This window comes from Scyliorhinus torazame, chromosome 1 (assembly GCF_047496885.1).
Source record: "Scyliorhinus torazame isolate Kashiwa2021f chromosome 1, sScyTor2.1, whole genome shotgun sequence".
Lineage (NCBI taxonomy): Eukaryota > Metazoa > Chordata > Chondrichthyes > Carcharhiniformes > Scyliorhinidae > Scyliorhinus > Scyliorhinus torazame.
Genome location: NC_092707.1, coordinates 67,155,270 through 67,175,187, shown reverse-complemented (window position 1 = coordinate 67,175,187; position 19,918 = coordinate 67,155,270). Strand labels below are relative to the sequence as shown.

Sequence of the window (19,918 nt, the reverse complement as noted above, 5' to 3'; positions counted from 1 at the left end):
AGGCTGCTCACAGTTAAAGGGAGCGAAGTTGAATTTCAGGATAGAAGCCACAGCAGGGCTCTGACCTTGAAGAGTCTGGTAGGAGGCAGCTGGAGTTGCCCCTGTTATGGGTCTCCACAATATTCAAAGATGGGTTGAAGGTCTCACAGACACAAAACCCCTCATCCCCCCAGGCCAGGAGCGACCGCCGATCTGGTCCCCTCCAGCTCCCCGGTACAACCCCAACCCCCCTAAAGGGCCACCCCAGCCTCCCTGAGCACTGGGGCAGCAGCTCCAGTGCCCTTGAGCTGCATGCCGGTAAATGGAAAAGGCTCATCACCTTCACTCGGTAGCCATTGCATCAGCTTCATGTTTTTGTAAAGGAGTACTAAACGACTCCCGTGCGACTTGGATAGCATGGTAGCACAGTGGTTAGCGCAGTTGCTTGACATCTCCAGGGTCCCAAGTCAATTCCTGACTTGGGTCACTGTCCGTGTGGAGTCTGCACGTTCTCCCATTGTGTGCGTGGGTTTCCCCCAGGTGCTCCGGTTTCCTCCCACAGTCCAAAGATGTGCAGGTTAGGTGGATTGGCCATGCTAAATTGCCCTTAGTGTCCAAACAAAAGGTTAGGTGGGGTTACGGGGATAGGGTGGAGGAGTGGGAGAGTGCTCTTTCCAGTAGCCGGGGCAGACCCGATGGGCTGAATGGCCTCCTTCTGCACTTAAATTCTACGATTCGCACCGGGGAGTCGGGCAACTCCCAAGATGACGCTGCGTTCACGTCAATTTCATTAATGAGATTTAAATTAATGCAAATTAGGGTTAATGGCCTCGCCATTTTTGGGCAACATCCGGAAATTGGCAGCAGGAGGCGGACAGGTGAATTGCAAAATGGTTTGCGCTCGGCGCGAACCTTGATTTTGGCCTTTCCCGCGTCTCACCCGGCCCGCCCGGATCTGCGCTGGGCGCAACGCAGAATTGCGTCACAGAGCTCTACCCAAACTCCAAATATGGTCTAACCAAGATTTAATACAAGTTTAGCATAACTGCTCTACTTTTCCATTCTATCGACCTAGAAATATAGCCTGCTGCTTGGTTAGCTTTTTTATGGACCCATTAACCCGCAAATTGTTTTCTATGGGTTTTTAAATAAGCCACAAATAGGTTTGTTCAAGCAGCAGTTTCAGTCTTAAATTCTCATCTTCTGTGCCATTAAAAGAATTTTAGCAAACGTTTGAAGGGGATGAAGTTAGTGTCTATAAATAATCAGCAATAACCACAAGATGGCAGTCATTCAAAACAATTAAATTATAGACATCCTGGGGTAAAGTTTTTAAGATAGCGCTTGTAAAATATGGCATAACAATTATGATGCACACCCCTAAAGCCTCAATGCAGATGTCATCATGTCAACTTTATATTATTTGCTTTGTTTAAATCCTGCTACAGTAAATCCCCATTTTAAATGTCCTCTTTTAAAGTGGTATTGTTTTAAAGGTTTTTGTCCTATGTCTGAGTTCCATTTAAAGTACAGGGCTCCCTATTTTAAAAAAAATGTAGTGTACCCAATTTATTTTTTCCAATTAAGGGGCAATTTAGTGTGACCAATCCACCTACGCTGCACATCTTTGGGTTGTGGGGGCGAAACCCACGCAAACACGGGGAAATTGTGCAAACACTTTAAAAAAAATTTAGAGTACCCAATTATGTTTTTTTTCCAATTAAGGGGCAATTTTGTGTGGCCAATCCAACTAACCTGCATATCTTTGGGTTGTGGGGGCGAATGTGTAAACTCCACACGGGCAGTGACTCAGGGCCGCGATTCAAACCCGGCTCCTCAGTGCCACAGTCCCTGTGCTAACCACTGCACCGTGCTGCCCTGGGTTCCCCGTTTCAATGGGTGAAAGCAGTGTGACGACCTCATCACGTGCCCAGCATCGGAGAAGATGTGTAATTTCAACTTAGAACCAAAGAGTTAGCAAAGTCAGGAATGTCAACAGATGCAGTCCTCAAAGATCCATAAGGATATTTAAAAATTGTACCATGGCTTTGAAAATGATAACAAGTCATGGGCTGAAGGTCAAGGGAGGGATGGTGACCAGAGAGATTACATATAACTCATTCCCCTAGGGGCTGGCGAACGGAATGCTGAGGGAGGTGACTGCGACAGATGACATCAGTCATTTTCAGAAGGAACTGGATCGATTTCGATTGATAATATAAATAGCGAATTGTGTATTCTGTTCTAGAACTCCAGGGCTGGTCAGATGGATCTGCAAATTACTGTGGAATTGATTTTGATTGTGGTGTGCACTTCAGGCCGCTGATATGTGAAATGATCAAAAAGCCTGGCCTGATAGATTCAGTGAGAGACCAGAGCCATTTTCATGGCTGGCTCTCACTTGAATCTCGTAGGCAAGCTGCTCATGCCTTTACAGCAGGAATTGGTAGCTCACTGAATGGGATATTTGGTGGGCATGATATTTGGTGGGCATGATACCTATTTAAAGTGAACTTGCGCCTCTTAAAACATTGCGATCTTTTAATTGCTTTCTTTAGTTCTTTATGTGAGAAACGTTTACTGCTAGGGCACCACAATTTATTAACAAAATAACAGTAATGAGTAAACATCAGCAGGGGTGTGGAGAGAGCCCTTGCAAAACCGTCCCTAAAAGCTAGTCTAGTTTACATTTAGAATTTAACTACCATTCTTTCTGTCTTGGAAATAAACCAGCTCCCTAAAGGAGAGGCAGCTGCAGTTTGTTTATTAGGTAGCTAGTTTGAACTAGATTCTCTAGCCAGCGGTGCTGACTAATTTCTGTCGAATACATATAGGTCGTCTTGCGAAGTGCATGAAGTAAGCAAGCACAAAGACAGCAGATTATCACCGAGTGCAGATAGTCACAGAGTGGGAACCTGGGAATTTGGGGGACGGGAGTTCAGTGCAGTGAGGCATGAGAGAAGCAGGTAAGTGACTGGTTGGTGAGTATTTTGCTCATTTATCTTACAAAATGCCTGTAATTGATTAGTAATTATAAGGTTTCATTAGTAGTAAGGTATTCTAGCAGTAGTAAAGCTATCGGGAGTAGCTGGGTTTATTAATTATAAATTAAGGAAATAATAAATTAATTAACACCTAATAAAGATGGCAGGGTAGGTGCTGTAATGCGATTGCAGAATGTGGCGGTTCCTGGACACCAGTCTGATCCAGGGCAGGCACAACTATTGGAAGTGTCAACGGCTTGAAGAGCTTCAGGGCAGAGGCATTGAGCTGGAGGCTGAGCTGCAGACGCTGCGATGCATCAGAGACGGGCAAGTTCCCGGACACTTTATCAAGGAGGCGGTCATACCCCTAGGTTAGGGACTTCTGATTTCGAGTGTGAGTGTGAGTCAGGCTGGGAAGGGGATTGAGAAGGTAGAAATGGAGGAGACTCAGCTCATGCAATTCTCCAATAGGTTTGAGTGGAGGAGGTGGTATAGTGGTATTGTTGCTGGACTAGTCATCTAGAGACCAGGATAATGATCTGGGGACCTGGGTTCGAATCCCACCACGGCAGGTGAATTTAAACTCAATAAAATATCTGGAATTAAAAGTCTAACGACCATGAAACCATTGTCGATTGTCGTAGAAACCCATCTGGTTCACTAATGTCCTTGAGGCAGTCCTCACCCAGTCTGGCCTACACGTGACTCCGGACCCACAGCAATATGGTTGACTCTTAACTGTCCCACAAGGGCAATTAGGGATGGGCAGTAAATGCCCACGTCCCATGAACAAATAAAAAAATTATTCTTGCAGCTTGTGGGGATGAAGGTGGGGGCTGCAGGACGGATCAGTGAAGTTACCTGCTAGGGCACCACAATTTATTAACAAAATAACAGTAATGAGTAAACATCAGCAGGGGTGTGGATAGAGCCCTTGCAAAACCGTCCCTAAAAGCTAGTCTAGTTTACATTTAGAATTTAACTACCATTCTTTCTGTCTTGGAAATAAACCAGCTCCCTAAAGGAGAGGCAGCTGCAGTTAATTTATTAGGTAGCTAGTTTGAACTAGATTCTCCATCCATGTGGGGGGGGAGGTAATTGGAATGTAGTGGGAGTAGGATACAATAAGTCAGGAGGATTAGCGCAGTTCTCTGCAGCTGAATGCATGAGTCAATATGGCTGTGTTGCATGTCTGGCTCCAGGTTTCAGTCCATCTGTATGGGGCTGGGGAGAAACTTGCAGTGGGAGAGGGAAGATCTAGTTGTTGTGATCCACATTGGTAACAAAGACGTAGGTAGGACTAAGAAAGAGGTTCTGCTCAGGGATCTTACAACATTCCCTAGATTCTGGAAGGTTCCCAGGTTGGCAAATAGTTTATTCAAGTTTATTGTTAGTTTATTATCAACCTTTATTCAAAAAATGAGGCAGACAGAAAGTAGTATACTAGAGGCACGTTAGCCTAACATCTGTCTTAAGGAAATTACTCAAATCCATTATTAAACAAGTTGTAATGCTTAGAAAATCATAATGTGATCAGGCAGAGTCAACATTGGTTTGTGAAATGGAATTTGTGTTTAACTAATTTATTTGAGATTTTTGAGAATATAACATGCAAGGTGGAAAAGGGCAAACTGTAGATGTGGTGTACTTGGATTTCCAAAAGGCATTTGTAAAGGTGCTACATCAATGGTTACCAGACAAGGTAACATGGTATAGGGGATAACATATTAGCATGGATATAGGGTTGGGTATGCTAACAGTAGCAGAGAGTAGGGATTGTTACAGAGGGGGGTAAATTTAAACTGCTCTTATTTCCCTTGCTCACTACCTATCTGTAACCAGAAAGGTGTTTTTTATTTTGATTTCCCCCTTTATATCTGGTGGCATATTTTCCCCAACCCTTAAATTTGGAATGTTCCAGTCGCCTATGAATAACTTGCATGGGCAAACTCAAGATAAGATAAGATAAAAAGGGCTTGTTTTAAAGCAAATATTGCAGAGGATACTGGAAGTCTGCAGAAGGATTTGGTTAGGCTAAGTGAATGGGCTAGGGTCTGGAAGATGGAATACAATGTTGACAAATGTGAGATTATCCATTTTGGTAGGAATAACAGCAAAAGGGATTATTATTTAAATGATAAAATATTAAAACATGCTGCTGTGCAGAGAGACCTGGGTGTGCTAGTGCATGAGTCGCAAAAAGTTGGTTTACAGGTGCAACAGATGATTAAGAATGCAAATGGAATTTTGTCCTTCATTGCTAGAGGGATGGAGTTTAAGACTAGGGAGGTTATGCTGCAATTGTATAAGGTGTTAGTGAGGCCACACCTGGAGTATTGTGTTCAGTTTTGGTCTCCTTACTTGAGAAAGGACATACTGGCACTGGAGGGTGTGCAGAGGAGATTCACTAGGTTAATCCCAGAGCTGAAGGGGTTGGATTACGAGGAGAGGTTGAGTAGACTGGGACTGTACTCGTTGGAATTTAGAAGGATGAGGGGGGATCTTATAGAAACATATAAGATTATGAAGGGAATAGATAGGATAGATGCGGGCAGGTTGTTTCCACTGGCGGGTGAAAGCAGAACTAGGGGGCATAGCCTCAAAATAAGGGGAAGTAGATTTAGGACTGAGTTTAGGAGGAACTTCTTCACCCAAAGGGTTGTGAATCTATGGAATTCCTTGCCCAGTGAAGCAGTTGAGGATCCTTCATTAAATGGTTTTAAGATAAAGTTAGATAGTTTTTTGAAGAATAAAGGGATTAAGGGTTATGGTGTTTGGGCCGGAAAGTGGAGCTGAGTCCACAAAAGATCAGCCATGATCTCATTGAATGGTGGAGCAGGCTCGAGGGGCCAGATGGCCTACTCCTGCTCCTAGTTCTTATGTTCTTATGTTTTACAAACATAGACATGTGAGAGGAGTTTTGCAGCATCCACTCCTTTTGCACTCACAATATAAATGTGGGATGAGGAAAAGGAACAACCACAACAAAATACCTCTTCAATCACCTGAGGAAGGAGCAGCGCTCCGAAAGCTAGTGACATCGAAACAGACCTGTTGGACTTTAACCTGGTGTTGTAAGACTTCTTACCAAACAAAATACAAGTTAGGGCTTTACATGTGTCCTGAAACAAAAGTCAGATGGAATGTTCCTTTCGAGGAGAATTTGGCTGATGGTAGGGTGATTCTGACCCCCATAACAGAGACCCTTGCCTGGAAGCCAGAAAGTAGTCCAGACAGTAACAGTGTAAACAAATCGCTGATTTAAAAGTCGCCTGTCCCCTCCACTTGCTGCTTCAGGCAGAGAAAGCAGCAGCTGTCATTTCCTAGAAAGCAAAAACCATGGGCAAGATTTTCCACTCCCGCGCCGGTTGGGAGAATCGCCTGGGCTGCCAAAATTTCCCGGGAGGCCGGTCCGACGCCCTCCCGCGATTCTCCCAAGCGGCGGGAACGGCCCCGTCGAGTTCCACGGGCCGCAGGCGGGAGAATCGCCGGAGACACCCAAAATGGCGATTCTCCGGCACCCCCGCTACTCACGGGCCCGGATGGGCTGACAGCCAGGCCAAAACGGCGGGTTCCCCCCGGCGCCGTCCACACCTGGTCGCTGCCGTCGGGAGCAGCGCGGGAACGCTGGGGGGGGGGGGGGGCGGCCTGCGAGGGGGAGGGGGGATCCTGCACCGGGGGGTACCTCAAATGTGGGATGGCCCGCGATCAGTGCCCACCGATCGTCAGGCCGTCCTCTCTGAAGGAGGACCCCTCCTTCCTTCCGCGGCCCCACAAGATCCGTCCGCCATCTACTTGCGGGGCGGACTTGGAGAGGACGGCAACCACGCATGCGCGGGTGACGCCAGTTATGCGGCGCCGGCCGCGTCATATATTCGGCGTCGCCTTTACGCGGCGACAAGGCCTGGCGCATGTAGATGACGCGGCCCTGATCCTAACCCATTATCGGACCCTGAATTGGTCGGGATAGGGGCCGTTTCACGCCGTCGTGAACCTCAACGGCGTTCACGACGACGTGGGCACTTCGGCGCGGGAGTGGAGAATCCCGCCCCACATCTCCAGTGCTTAAACCCTCTCATATCCTTTGGTCTTCAAGGCTTTTATGAATGTATTTCAAGTACCCTGCTGTGAAACTAATTACAATGTTTATAAATATCTAGCTATGACCGACAGCTCTTGACCACATCAAAAGGAATAAAACCAAATTACTGCGGATGCTGGAATCTGAAACGAAAGAGAAAATGCTGGAAAACCTCAGCAGGTCTGGCAGCATCTGTAGGGAGAGAAACGACCTAACGTTTCGAGTCCAATGACTCTTTGTCAAAGCTAACAGACAGAGAAAGTGGGAAATATTTATACTGGAGTGAGAATGAAAGATGAGTCATAGCCACAGAAACCCAGGGAAACCGGGTGCTAAAGGCCCCAGAAACCAAGGGGAAAGAGGGCTAATGGCAGTCCCCAGAGAGAACAAAAGATGGTAAAAGACAGTTAAAATGAAATGAGATGAAAACAAATGGTGGGGTAGAGCCAATCATCTGAAATTGTTGAATTCGATGTTGAGGCCCATTGTGGTCACCTCTATATCGGAGAGACCAAACGCAGACTGGGTGATCGCTTTGCTGAGTATCTTTGGTCTGTGCGCATTCAGGACCATGACCTTCCTGTTGTTTGCTATTTTAACAAAAGACCCTGCTCCAATGCCCACATGTCTGTTCTTGGCCTGCTGCAATGTTCCAGTCACCCTTGTATTGTGGGTTTGGTGGGGGTGACCCAGAAAACCCCATGGTGGGGAGGCGGCTGGAATTGCATTGTGGTTGGAGAGGGGGGCCAGCCCCTGGACCTCGCTGTCGGGTGGCCTGCTCAAATTGGTGGTCCGATAACGGGATTTGCGAGGGAATTCCTTGCAATCCCTGCCATGCATAAATTTGTACGACAAGGGATAATGAGTTGCCTCTGGCCATCGCTTTCAGCGTGATCGTAAATCAAAGGCGATTCATCTCAGGCAGGAGAACATAGGGCTAGATTCTCCGATTTTGAGGCTATGTCCGGGGCATGTGTCTAGTCTTATGACCAAAATGTCGTCGCTGTCCCCGTAATGATGCTCTGCCCGGTGTGGAGCTAGACGCCGCGCCACATAAAGCCTTTCCGGCTTTACCTGCAGATACGGACGGAGAATTGCTGGGTCCGTGGCAGCGCATGAGCACGGCGGCGACCTGTAATGATCGCGCCGCACAACATGGCGCCGGCCGCGCGTGGACCCGGCCTGCCACATCGTGCCCCCCTGTAACAAATGTCTGGGTAGTTAAATTAGGCAAGAGCACAAGTTGTCAAAAGAAGGATAGAGTCTGAATAGAGATATAGACAGGTTAAATGATTGGGTGTTGTGAGGTCTTGACATCTATTTGGCCTGTAGACAATAAAAAATCTGACTGGTGTGAATAAAACTTAATGTCAATCATTATGGTGGATCAAAATGGACCAATATACTTTCTTACTTATCTCTGTGTCATTATCAAATTTTAGCAACCATACTATTGATCTCTTCGTTGAATTCATTGACATAAATTATAAAGAGTTGTGGTCCCAGCACTTATCTCTGCGGCATAGATATCATCACATCCTGCCAGCCAACCAGAAAATGACACATTTATGCCTACTCTATTTCCTTTCAGCTAGCCAATCTTCTATCCATGCCAATATGTTTCCTCCTATACCATGGACCTCTACTTTCTGCAATAACCGTTGAGGAGGCACCTTATCAAATGCCTTCTGAAAATTAAAGTAAAGTACATCCACCAGTTCCCCTTTATCCACTGCACCTGTTACTTCTACAAGGAATTCCAATAAATTGGTAAAACATGATTTCCCTTTCACAAAACATGTTGATTCTGCCTGATTACTGCATGTTGAATTTATCTAAATGCTTTAACAATAGCTTCAAGCATTTTCCATGTGACATATTAAACTAACAGACTGATAGATTCCTACTTTCTTTCTCCCTCCCTTTTTGAATAAAGGAGCTGCTTTTGTAAGGAGTATGGTGAACTATAATTCAACTAAAGTACACTAATCGCTTAAAATTTAGCACCTAAGTATCTTGTGACTGTTATTTTCAAAGCAGTGTTAATTGCAGGATTCTGCGATATCAGTGCGAGACTTGCAATCATTCAAGTTTGAATGAGCAATATCCTGTCACTATGCTGATTGCTACTCATGGCCATATTAATTGAATGTATAAGGAACTTAAATGAGTATGCCACCACCGTCACAGGCTTCATCAGCAAATGTGTGGACAACTGCGTGCCAAAGAAAGCAGTACGTACGTTCCCCAACCAGAAACCATGGCTCAATCGTGAGATTGACTCCCTACTGAAGGACAGGTCTGAGGCGTTCAAGTCAGACGACCCTGACCTATACAAGAAATCCAGGACCGACCTCTGCAAAGCCATCCGAGATACCAAAAGAGAATATCAGACCAAGCTAGAGTCACAGACTAGTGTTACAGGCTCTCGGCGGTTGTGGCAAGGCCTAAACAACATAATGGACTAAAAAGCAAAGCCGAGCAGTATCTACAGCAGCAGCGCATCCCTCCCCGATGAACTCAATGCAGTCTATGCTCGGTTCGAGCAGGAAACCAACGATCCGCTGTTGAGTGCCCCAGCAGACCATAGCACACCCATACCCACCATCACAGCTTTCGAAGTTAGATCGGCTTTCTTGAAAGTGAACCCTCAGAAGGCGACGGGTCCGGACGGGATCCCTGGTCGTGCATTAAGAGCCTGCGTGGACCAGCTGGCAGATATGTGCGCAGACATCTTTAACCTGTCCATAATCCGCTCCGAGGTCCACACCTGCTTCAAGAAGACCACCATCATACCGGTGCCAAAGAGAAACCAGGCAACATGCCTCAATGACGACCGTCCGGTGGCCCTGACTTCAGTCGTAATGAAGTGCTTCGCGAGGTTGGTCATGAAGTGTATCACCTCCATACTCCCAGAACGCCTTGATCCACTGTAATTCGCATACCGCCGCAAACGGTCCACAGCAGGCGCCATCTCCCTGGCCCTACACTCATCCCTAGAGCATCTCGACAAGAAGGACTCCTACATCAGACTCCTATTTATTGACTACAGCTCCGCCTTCAACACCATAATCCCAGCCAAGCTCATATCAAAGCTCCAAAACCTATGACTTGGCTCCTCACTCTGCAATTGGATCCTCGACTTTCTAACCCACAGACCACAATCAGTAAGAATAAACAACAACACCTCCTCCGCAATAGTACTCCGTACCGGGGCCCCGCAAGGCTGCGTACTTAGCCCTCTACTATATTCCCTGTACACACACAACTGCGCGGCAAAATTTAGTTCCAACTCCATCTACAAGTTTGCTGACGATACGACCATAGTGGGCCAGATCTCGAATATCGACGAATCAGAATACAGGAGGGAGACAGAGAACCTAGCGGGGTGGTGCAGCGAAACAATCTATCCCTCAATGCCAGCAAAACTAAAGAACTGGTAATTGACTTCAGAAAGCAAAGTACTGTACACACCCGTCAGCATCAACGGGGCCGAGGTGGAGATGGTTAGCAGTTTCAAATTCCTAGGGGTACACATCTTCAAAAATCTGTCCTGGTCCACCCACGTCGACGCTACCACCAAGAAAGCATAACAGCGCCTATACTTCCTCAGGAAACTAAACAAATTTGGCATGTCCACATTAACTCTCACCAACATTTACAGATGCACTAGAGAAAGCATCCTATCTGGCTGCATCACAGCCTGGTATGGCAACTGCTCGGCCCAAGACCGCAAGAAACTTCAGAGAGCCATGGACACGGCCCAGTCCATCACACGAACCTACCTCCCATCCATTGACTCCATCTACACCTCCCGCTGCCTGGGGAAAGCGGGCAGCATAATCAAAGACCCCTCCCACCCGGCTTACTCACTCTTCCCACTTCTTCCATCGGGGAGGAGATACAAAAGTCTGAGAACACGCACGAACAGACTCAAAAACTTCTTCCCCACTGTTACCAGACTCCTAAATGGACTCCTCTTATGGACTGACCTCATTAACACTACCCCTGTATGCTTCACCCAATGCCGGAGTTATGTAGTTACATTGTGTACCTTGTGTTGCCCTATTATGTATTTTCTTTTATTTCCTTTTCTTTTCATGTACTTAATGATCTGTTGAGCTGCTCGCAGAAAAATACTTTTCACTGTACCTTGGTACACGTGACAATAAACAAATCCAATTCCAGTACCTTGCCTTATAAACACTGATTATTGCGATACACATATTTTAGACAAACTCTGTGTAGACTTTTAAAGTATTACCGACTGTGTTATCCCCTGTATTCCACATTGCTTTGCTTAAAATTAGAAATAACTTTCCCATTTATTTTGAAAGTATAGTAGCTTATTTGAACAACAGCTACATCACCCAGCAGGAGGTCCCTAAGAGCAGACAGTCATTGATCGGGACTGATTTAATCAACAGGCACATCAAGATAAGTATCAGATTAAATTAGGAAGTCACACCAATTAAGAAAAAGCCAAGACAATGAGCTCAGAGTATCCGCCAAGTGACCATGCACTGCTCATGTGTCACCTAGCCAATTAGCAGCTAATCATGCAACGCCTGTTTCACAAAGTTCAGGGATTCCATTGATACCACTAGTCAGGCTCTGGGCTGACATTGTAGCTTCCAATGACCAGAGCATGCTTAAGGTTTGAAGTTGATGTTTACAGAGCCTGCTCTTCAGCAAAAGACCACAGAGAAGAGGATGTCAAAGTGTCAACCCAGGCCCTAAGCTGAACCAGGAAGCAAGAACCTTCGGATGCCCGTAAAATTGCTGCCCTGCTTTATTGGTATTACTTTATAACTTAAATAAAGTTTCCTGAATTACTTCATCAGATTGTCTCCTGTTGCTTGCTGATTAAAATCTCATATGGACAGGTAAAATAATCTGAGTGCAGACTTGCAGAACTCGAGTTTAAATTGTACTCAATTAAAAAACGTACATGTTAGCTATTTCCCAATCCAATAGAACCTTGCCTGAATCTAGTAAATTTTGGAAAATTAAAATCAATGCAGCAACTATCTCACTAGCCACTTCCTTTAAGACCCTAGGATGAAATCCATCAGGATCCAGGGACTTGTGAATCCGTAGTTCCAATTTTCTAGGTACCACTTTCCTCGAGATTGTAATTTTGCAGAGTTTTTCCCTTCCTTCCAATTTCTTATTTACAGTTATTTCTGGGATGTTACTTATAAACTCAGTAGCAAAGATCGATGCAAAATACCTGTTCCATTCATCTGCCATCTCTTTATTTTCTATTATTTTAAAATAAATTTAGAGTACCCAATTATATTTTTTCCAATTGAGGGGCAATTTACCATGGCCAATCCACCTAACCTGCACATCTTTGGATTGTGGGAGTGAAACCCACGCAGACATGAAGAGAATGTGCAAACTCCACATGGACAGTGACCTCGGGCCGGTATCGATCCTGGTCCTCGGCAGCGTAGCTAACAGTGCTAACCACTGCGCCGTGCCGCCCCCTTTTTTCCATGATGGAGTCCCCAGACTCACTCTCTATAGGACCAAAGCTCACTTGGTCAACCATAAACATCTATAGAAAGTCTTATTATATTTTGTTTTATTGTTCTTTTATTTATTCATGGGACGTGCGCATTGTTGGCCGGGACAGCATTTACCGCACATCCCTGAGGGCATGTAAGAATCAACCACATTGCTGTGGGTCTGGAGTCATATGTAGGCAGACTAGGTAAGGATGACAGATTTCCTTCCCTAAAGGACATTAGTGAAGCAGATGGCTTTTTACAACAATTGGCAATGGGTTTACGATCATCATTAAGCTTTTAATTCCAGATTTTAAAAAATTGAATTCAAATTCCATCATCTGCCCTGGTGGGATTTGAACCTGGTCCCCAGAGAATTTCTCTGGGTCTTTGGATTACTAGTCCATGACTAGGGGCAGCACGGTAGCATTGTGGATAGCAAAATTGCTTTACAGCTCCAGGGTTCCAGGTTCGATTCCAGCTTGGGTCACTGTCTGTGCGGAGTCTGCACATCCTCCCCGTGTGTGCGTGGGTTTCCTCCGGGTGCTCCGGTTTCCTCCCACAGTCCAAAGATGGGCAGGTTAGGTGGATTGGCCATGATAAATTGCCCTTAGTGTTCAAAATTGCCCTTAGTGTTGGGTGGGGTTCCTGGGTTATGGGGATAGGGTGGAGGTGTTGACCTTGGGTAGGGTGCTCTTTCCAAGAGCCGGTGCAGTCTCGATGGGCCGAATGGCCTCCGTCTGCACTGTAAATTCTATGTTAATGACAATACCACTACGTCCCTGCCTTTATATTTCTGGATAACTTTGTCTTATACTCTAATTTTCTTCTCCTTATTAATCTTTTAGTCATTCTTTGCCATTTTTTAATGTTCTGTCCAATCCTCTGACCTGCACTCACCTTTGTGCAATTATATGCTTTTTCTTCGAGTTTGATACTATCTTTTGACCGTTTCAGTTAACCACACATGATGGGTCCTCCCCCTGGAATTTTTTTCCCACCATCATCTTGAACTAATTTGTCTTGTTACCTTGACCTAACCCAAACTACTCCTGGAAAAGGTTTCCAGTGTTGAAGCCGTTTGATTGATGGGTACTAATAACATAAAATGAGGATGACATATGGACAGATGTCTCCCTAACTGTCTGTACTTTCAATGGACCAGCCGGAGGGTGAAGAGCTGCTCCGTGTCACTTCTGCATCTCAGATGTTTAGCTTGTAATTCCGAGGGAATTTCACCAGTCTGTCTTCTGATCTATTTCAGGATGCTGGTCATTACTGATTCTCTAGTAGTCTGTGTTCTGGATTGCTGCTCAACTAATTATCTGCATTTCCCCTCCTTTCCAGCCTGAACCTTTGCAGATTGCTCCTGGCATCCACTTTTAAAAAACCCACAATGAACAAGAACATTTCAAACCAAAAGGATGAAATGTTTTCGACAAGCAACAGATTGCAAAATATAAAAGTGCTGAAATCAGGCAGTAAGTCAGTGTCACCTGTGAAGGTGAAAAAAAACAAGGGGCACGTTCCTCTGACCACACTGCGCCAGAAAAGCAGCTCGTCGGGATCTACCCCGCTCGCAATCTCTATCGAGATTCAACGCAATCTCGTCAGAAGTTCCAAGGTGTATCCTGCCCACGACGGGCGGGATCATTTTTTAGAAAATCTGCATATCAGAGTGAGGCATTAAACCTTACTCTAATGTACAGATTCCCGAAGTACCTGAGGCTTTGAATTCATTCCCTTCGCCTCGGAGACCTCGGGTGAGCGCTGTTTGGTCCTCACAAACGAGGCCAGACAGAACGGCACTCGTGGGGTCTCCAAGGGGATCGGAGACTCCAACCTGCATGGCCTGTGGACAGGGTGGTGCCAGATGGCACTGCCAAAGTGGTATTCAACGCGACTCACTTTGAATAAGGGGCCTGAGCGAGGAATGGGTGGCCAAGGCCGCACATAGCCCCGTTTTCTGTAATGGGGAGCTCTGCTCGCTGGAACTCGCCGTTGTCGTGAGAGATTGGGACGCTATTTTTAAATGGCGATCTCCAAGGCCCGTAAAAGAATCCCGAACTCCCCCCAGCCCGAACACAATATGGGAGGATCCCCCGCACCCCTTAACACCCATGCTGGGCAACCAAGGCCTGATTGCATGCATGCAAAACAATTGCCAGCTTGGCACTTCACTGCCAGGATCCCAGGTTGGCACTGCCAAGGTGCCTAGCTGGAATTATTTGCGTGCACGCAATTGTGTCCCATATTGCGTTCAGGCTGGGAGGAGGTTGGGGATTCTTTTTGGTGCCTCAGAGATTTAGAAACGGCGTCCCGATTTCTCACTACAACGGGGAGTTCCGGCGAGCGGAGCTCTCCATTGTAAAAAATGGAACTCTGTGCGGCCTCAGCCAGGCATTTCCTGTTCAGACCGCTTATTCAAAGCGGGAGCCTGACGTGGTGGCTGCAGTCTGAATCCAGCGCCGCCACAGTTGGGGGTGGGGGTGGGCGGGCGGGCGGGTGGAGCCGATCAGCAGGCGGGGAGGCTTTGGCAGGGGCTGGGGGCACTGGAGGAGGGTGGTCAGTGGGTGGCGAGCCTGGCCAAAGAGTATTTGGCAGGCTGGCTCCACGCACGGCTGGCGCCATGTTGCACGCGCGGCCGATGCAGGCCGCCGCCATGCCCATGCATGGCCACGGATCTGGCAATTCTACAGCCGTATTCGCAGCTAGAGGCGGGGGCTTTATGCTGCGTGCCTGCTAGCTCCCCACCAGACGGAGGATCGGTGCAGCTTTTGCGCCGTTTTTCCTGCTGTAAAACACCACTGTTCCCACGCCAGCATCAGCACTTAGTCTCAAAATCGGAGAATCCAGCCCCCTGCTCAATTCTCCGGCCCGGATGGGCCAAAGTCCCGCCCAGAAATTGCCTGTCCCGCCGGCGTAAATTAAACCTGGTATTTACCGGCGGGACCAGGCGGCGTGGGCGGGCTCCGGGATCCTGGGGGGGGCGCGGGGCAATCTGACCCCGGGGGGTGTCCCCACGGTGGCCTGGCCCGCGATCGGGGCCCACTGATCCGCGGGCGGGCCTGTGCCGTGGCGGCACTCTTTCCCTTCCGCCTCCGCCACGGCCTCCACCATGGCGGAGGCGGAAGAGACTCTCCCCACTGCGCATGCGCGGGAAACTTTCAGCGGCCGCTGACGCTCCCACGCATGCGCCGCATTTCCGCGCCAGCTGGCGGGGCAACAAACGCTATTTCTGCCAGCTGGCGGGGCGGAAATCCCTCCGGCGCCGGCCTAGCCCCGACATTGAGGGGCTAGGCCGCCAAAGATGCGGAGCATTCCGCACCTTTGGGGCGGCGCGATGCCCGTCTGATTGGCGCCGATTTGGGCGCCAGTCGGCGGACATCGCGCCGTTGGGGGAGAATTTCGCCCAAGGTTACGTACATATTTACTGTAATTTGAAGTATCTTAAAAAATTTCCATTGCTGCTTTCACTACAAACTGCTTAAGAAGAAAATAAGATTTTGTTGCATATTGAAATGGCGGCATCTGTTAGATGAATTCTAATAATATTAATACCTTCTCTGATAGCAACACGAACAGTCCTTTTACCTCTGCTAGTACAGTAAATTGAATTGAAATGCCTGCTTGAAAACCACTACTTGTGTGCTCCAACAGGGATATTGATGCACTCACTCATCACTGAAATGAAAATCGCTTATTGTCACAAGTAGGCTTCAAATGAAGTTACTGTGAAAAGCCCCTAGTCGCCACATTCCGGCGCCTGTTTGAGGAGGCTGTTACGGGAATTGAACCGTGCTGCTGGCCTGCGTTGGTCTGCTTTCAAAGCCAACGATTTAGCCCTGTGCTAAACAGCCCCTGACCATTTGAATTGATGACTAAATCCAAAATACAAAAGTCTTTACGGTCACTCTTGATAAGTATTCCAAATGAGAGTTCCGGGTGCGATTTAACCACCGCTTTATGCCCGGCGCGGATCTGGGCGCACCGGGTAAATAGCGGAAAAGGCCAAAATCGAGATTTGCGCCTGGCGCGAACCAATTTGCAATTCACTCGGTCCACTCCTGATGGTGAGTTACAGATTTCGCCCCAAACTGGCGAGAAAATTAATTAATGCTAATTTGCATTTGTTTCAATCGCATTAGCGAGGTTGAAGTTGAATGCAGCGGCCTCCTGGGAATTACCCAACTCCCCAGCGAGAAATCAAGCAGGAGTAATTTAGTACTCCTTTTTAAAAATGGGAAGCTGGCACAATGGCTGCTGAGGGGAAGTGAGGAGGTGAGTAGCCATTTCCAATTTCCAGCATGCAGCTCAAAGGCACAGGAGTTGCTGCCCCAGTGCTCAGAAGGAGGGGTCCCCTTAGAAGGGGTTGGGCTTGGTTGGGGGGGTTGAAGCGTCTAGGTCCGGGGTCTCCCCTGGGTGAGGGGCATTGCATCTGTAAGGCCTTCAAGCCACTTTTAAATATCGTGGAGAACCATAACAGTGGCAATCACAGCTGCAGTCTGTCTGTCTTACCGGACACTTCCAGGTCAGAGCTCTGCTCTTGGTTCTATGCTGAAAGTCACTTTAACTCCCTTTGACTGTGAGCAGCCTCTAGCTTCACAGCTGAAGGCTATTGCAAATGAGGAATTGGCCCTGTTAGTTGTGGGAGCACTTTACACTCCTCAACTCTCAAGTGGCTTCCCGAGGACACATATGCCATGTATCAGAGGATGATGAATGCATAGCATTTCACTTAAACTTGGAAACTTGAACACTGTGCCTGATCTCTAGTAGTGTCGCACCATAGGGGCAGTTGCCAACAATCAAACATTAAAGGGCATGGCTTCAGCACTGGGGATCTTCTCAAGACCAAAGGGTAAATGTGTGGATCAGGGAAGGGCAGCAATGCACTGTCTCCCTAATGTTCCCACCAGAGCTCTGAGGTCTAGAGGCTCCTGATGTGGCTGGGGGTGTGTGTGCAGAGCAAGATTTGCCAGCACAACTGGCTTGCCAGTTGGCACTCTGAGAGAAGGCAGGACAGGTAAGGGTGCGGGAGACCTGGGGGATTTGAGAGTCCCGAAATGGAAGCCCTAACTGATTGTGGGTCGATCTTCTTTTCCAATTCCTTACAGATACCCAAATGGATGGTGGTGTCGGTCCTGCAGTGGCTTCCCTCGCATTGCTGGTGGAAGCCCTGGTGACCAGACGCCGGAGGAGGTAGCAGCGACAATGCAGGCTGGAGGCGGCACCCCATGTGCAGGGCGCTGCTGCACATCCTGAAGACCCAGCCACCCATTAGGCCGAGGAGGAACCCAGAAGCAACGGCCCAAGACATAGAGGCGTCATTGGTCTTTCAATGAGACGATGGACTGTATGTGCTGCAGGAGATGCCGTCTCAATAAAGAGACAGTGCAGTCCCTGTGCCATGTCCTCACGGACGTGGAACCCCGTGGAGGAGGACATCCGCTCCTGGTGGCCGTGAAGTTCACCGAAGCCAGGATCTTTTATGAAACCGACTCATTCCAGGGCACAAGCGGGAACCTGTGCGGAATTTCACAAGCCACAGCCTGCAGGTGCATCCAGGAGGTCATGGCTGCCTTGTATTCCTGGGCATCCAACTACATCACATTTGAGTTGGATCAGGCCCACCAAGATGCCCAGGCTGCAGGATTCTCCGCCATCGCCGAAATGCCCCAGCTCAGGGGGCAATTGAAGGCATTCATGTTGTCTTGCGTGCACTGAGGCATCAGGCTCTTTATTAACAGGAAGGGTTACTCTCCCTGAATGTTCAGATTATGTGCGACCACCGCCTCCGTATCATGCACGCATGTGCCCGCTACCCAGGGATCATGCATGACAGCTACATCCTGAGCCACTTGGAGATCCCCGGGATCTTCGAGGACCACCGCAGGATGATGGGTTGACTCATGGGGACACGGGGTACCCACTGAGGACCTGGCTGATGACACCGGTGCAGAGGCCTGAGACTGAGGCAAAGACCCGATATAATTAGGCCCATACTGCCACCATGCTGTCATTGAGCGGTACTGCTCAAAATGCAGTTCCATTGCCTGGGTCGGCTATGTCCTCGACAGCCTGACACAGCAGCGGGGCGACATGCAGGAGGAGGAGGAGGGTCATGCAGCCTTGTCTGAGGAGGAGGAGGCGGGCCGCGGGGGGCGGGGGCGGGGGTCAGGAATCACTCCTTTTTGCTGTGGGTGATCTTATCCTGCGTAAAGACAGGAGGACAGACAGTGAGCAGGATGAATGCTGAGGCAGATGATAGGATGCCTGCCCTCTATGTGTGCTGAGTGGTCCAGTGTAAGGGCTGAGGATGTGAGCTGTACAGGATGTGAAAGGAGATGAAGATATTAAATGGTGTGTGAGACAACCCTTGATCTGGTAGTGTGTGGACTGTCACCCTACAGATCCCCGTGGACAGTTGGGAGTGAGGAGAAGATTGACTTAACCCTGGCGGAATACATGAGAGGATTCATCCTTTTTCTAAACTGGGCGGGGGATCTCCTCTGTGCAGATGACTGTGCTGGCCATCTCTTCCCAAGCCAGAGGTGCGATTGGTGGACCTCCTTCTCCTATTATGGGAGTAGTTGACATCCGGCATTCCTCCACGGCATCCAGAAGAGACCCCGGTGCTCTGTCACTGGGCTTCATGCCTCTGGGGGACATCACTCCTCTTGCTCTTGACCTGGCCTGCAGCGAGTGAATGATGGGTGCGGGACCTGTCTAAATCTGTTGCCCGGGAAGATGATCTGATGAGGTGACAGCAGGGCAGGTGAATCGTACTTCACTCCGCCAGCCATTTATAATGAGCTGAAATTAGATGATCTGGCGCCAAAACCAGATGGGGAGTGCCCCGCTTTTGCCACCTGCTGTTGTACTTAGTGGCCGAAGTGGAAAGCCCAGCCCTGCTTTGACTGCTTTGCGGAGTACCTCCTTTCAGTTTGCAAGCGTGGTCCTGACCATCCTGTCGCCTGTCATTTCAATTCTCCAACTTGTTCTCACTCTGACGTATCCTTGGCCTATAGTAGTCCACCGAAGCTCAACTCGAGCTTGAGGAACAGCATGTCATCTTTCATTTAAAAAATAAATTTAGAATACCCAATTATTTTTTTCCAATTAAGGGGCAATTTAGCGTGGCCAATCCCCCTAACCTGCACATCTTTTTGGGTTGTGGGGCTGAAACCCACGCAGGCACGGGGAGAATGTGCAAACTCCACACGGACAGTAACCTAGAGCCGGGATTCAAACCCGGGTGCTAACCAATGCGCCACCGTGCTGCCCCTGCATGTCATCTTTCAACTTGGCACTCCACAGTCTTCTGGACACAATGTTGTTTTCAACAGCTGTAGATCATA

At 48.1% G+C, this 19,918-nt stretch overlaps 1 long non-coding RNA gene across 1 annotated transcript in view; it reads left to right on the top strand.

Moving 5' to 3' along the window:
* Positions 1–2,852: 2,852 nt before the first annotated feature.
* The window catches only part of LOC140429492 (uncharacterized), a 65,902-nt gene continuing 48,836 nt past the window's right edge, over positions 2,853–19,918 (top strand). The window contains exon 1 of the long non-coding RNA XR_011949100.1: positions 2,853–2,945. This is a non-coding gene — a long non-coding RNA (uncharacterized lncRNA). The remainder of the gene's footprint in view (positions 2,946–19,918) is intronic.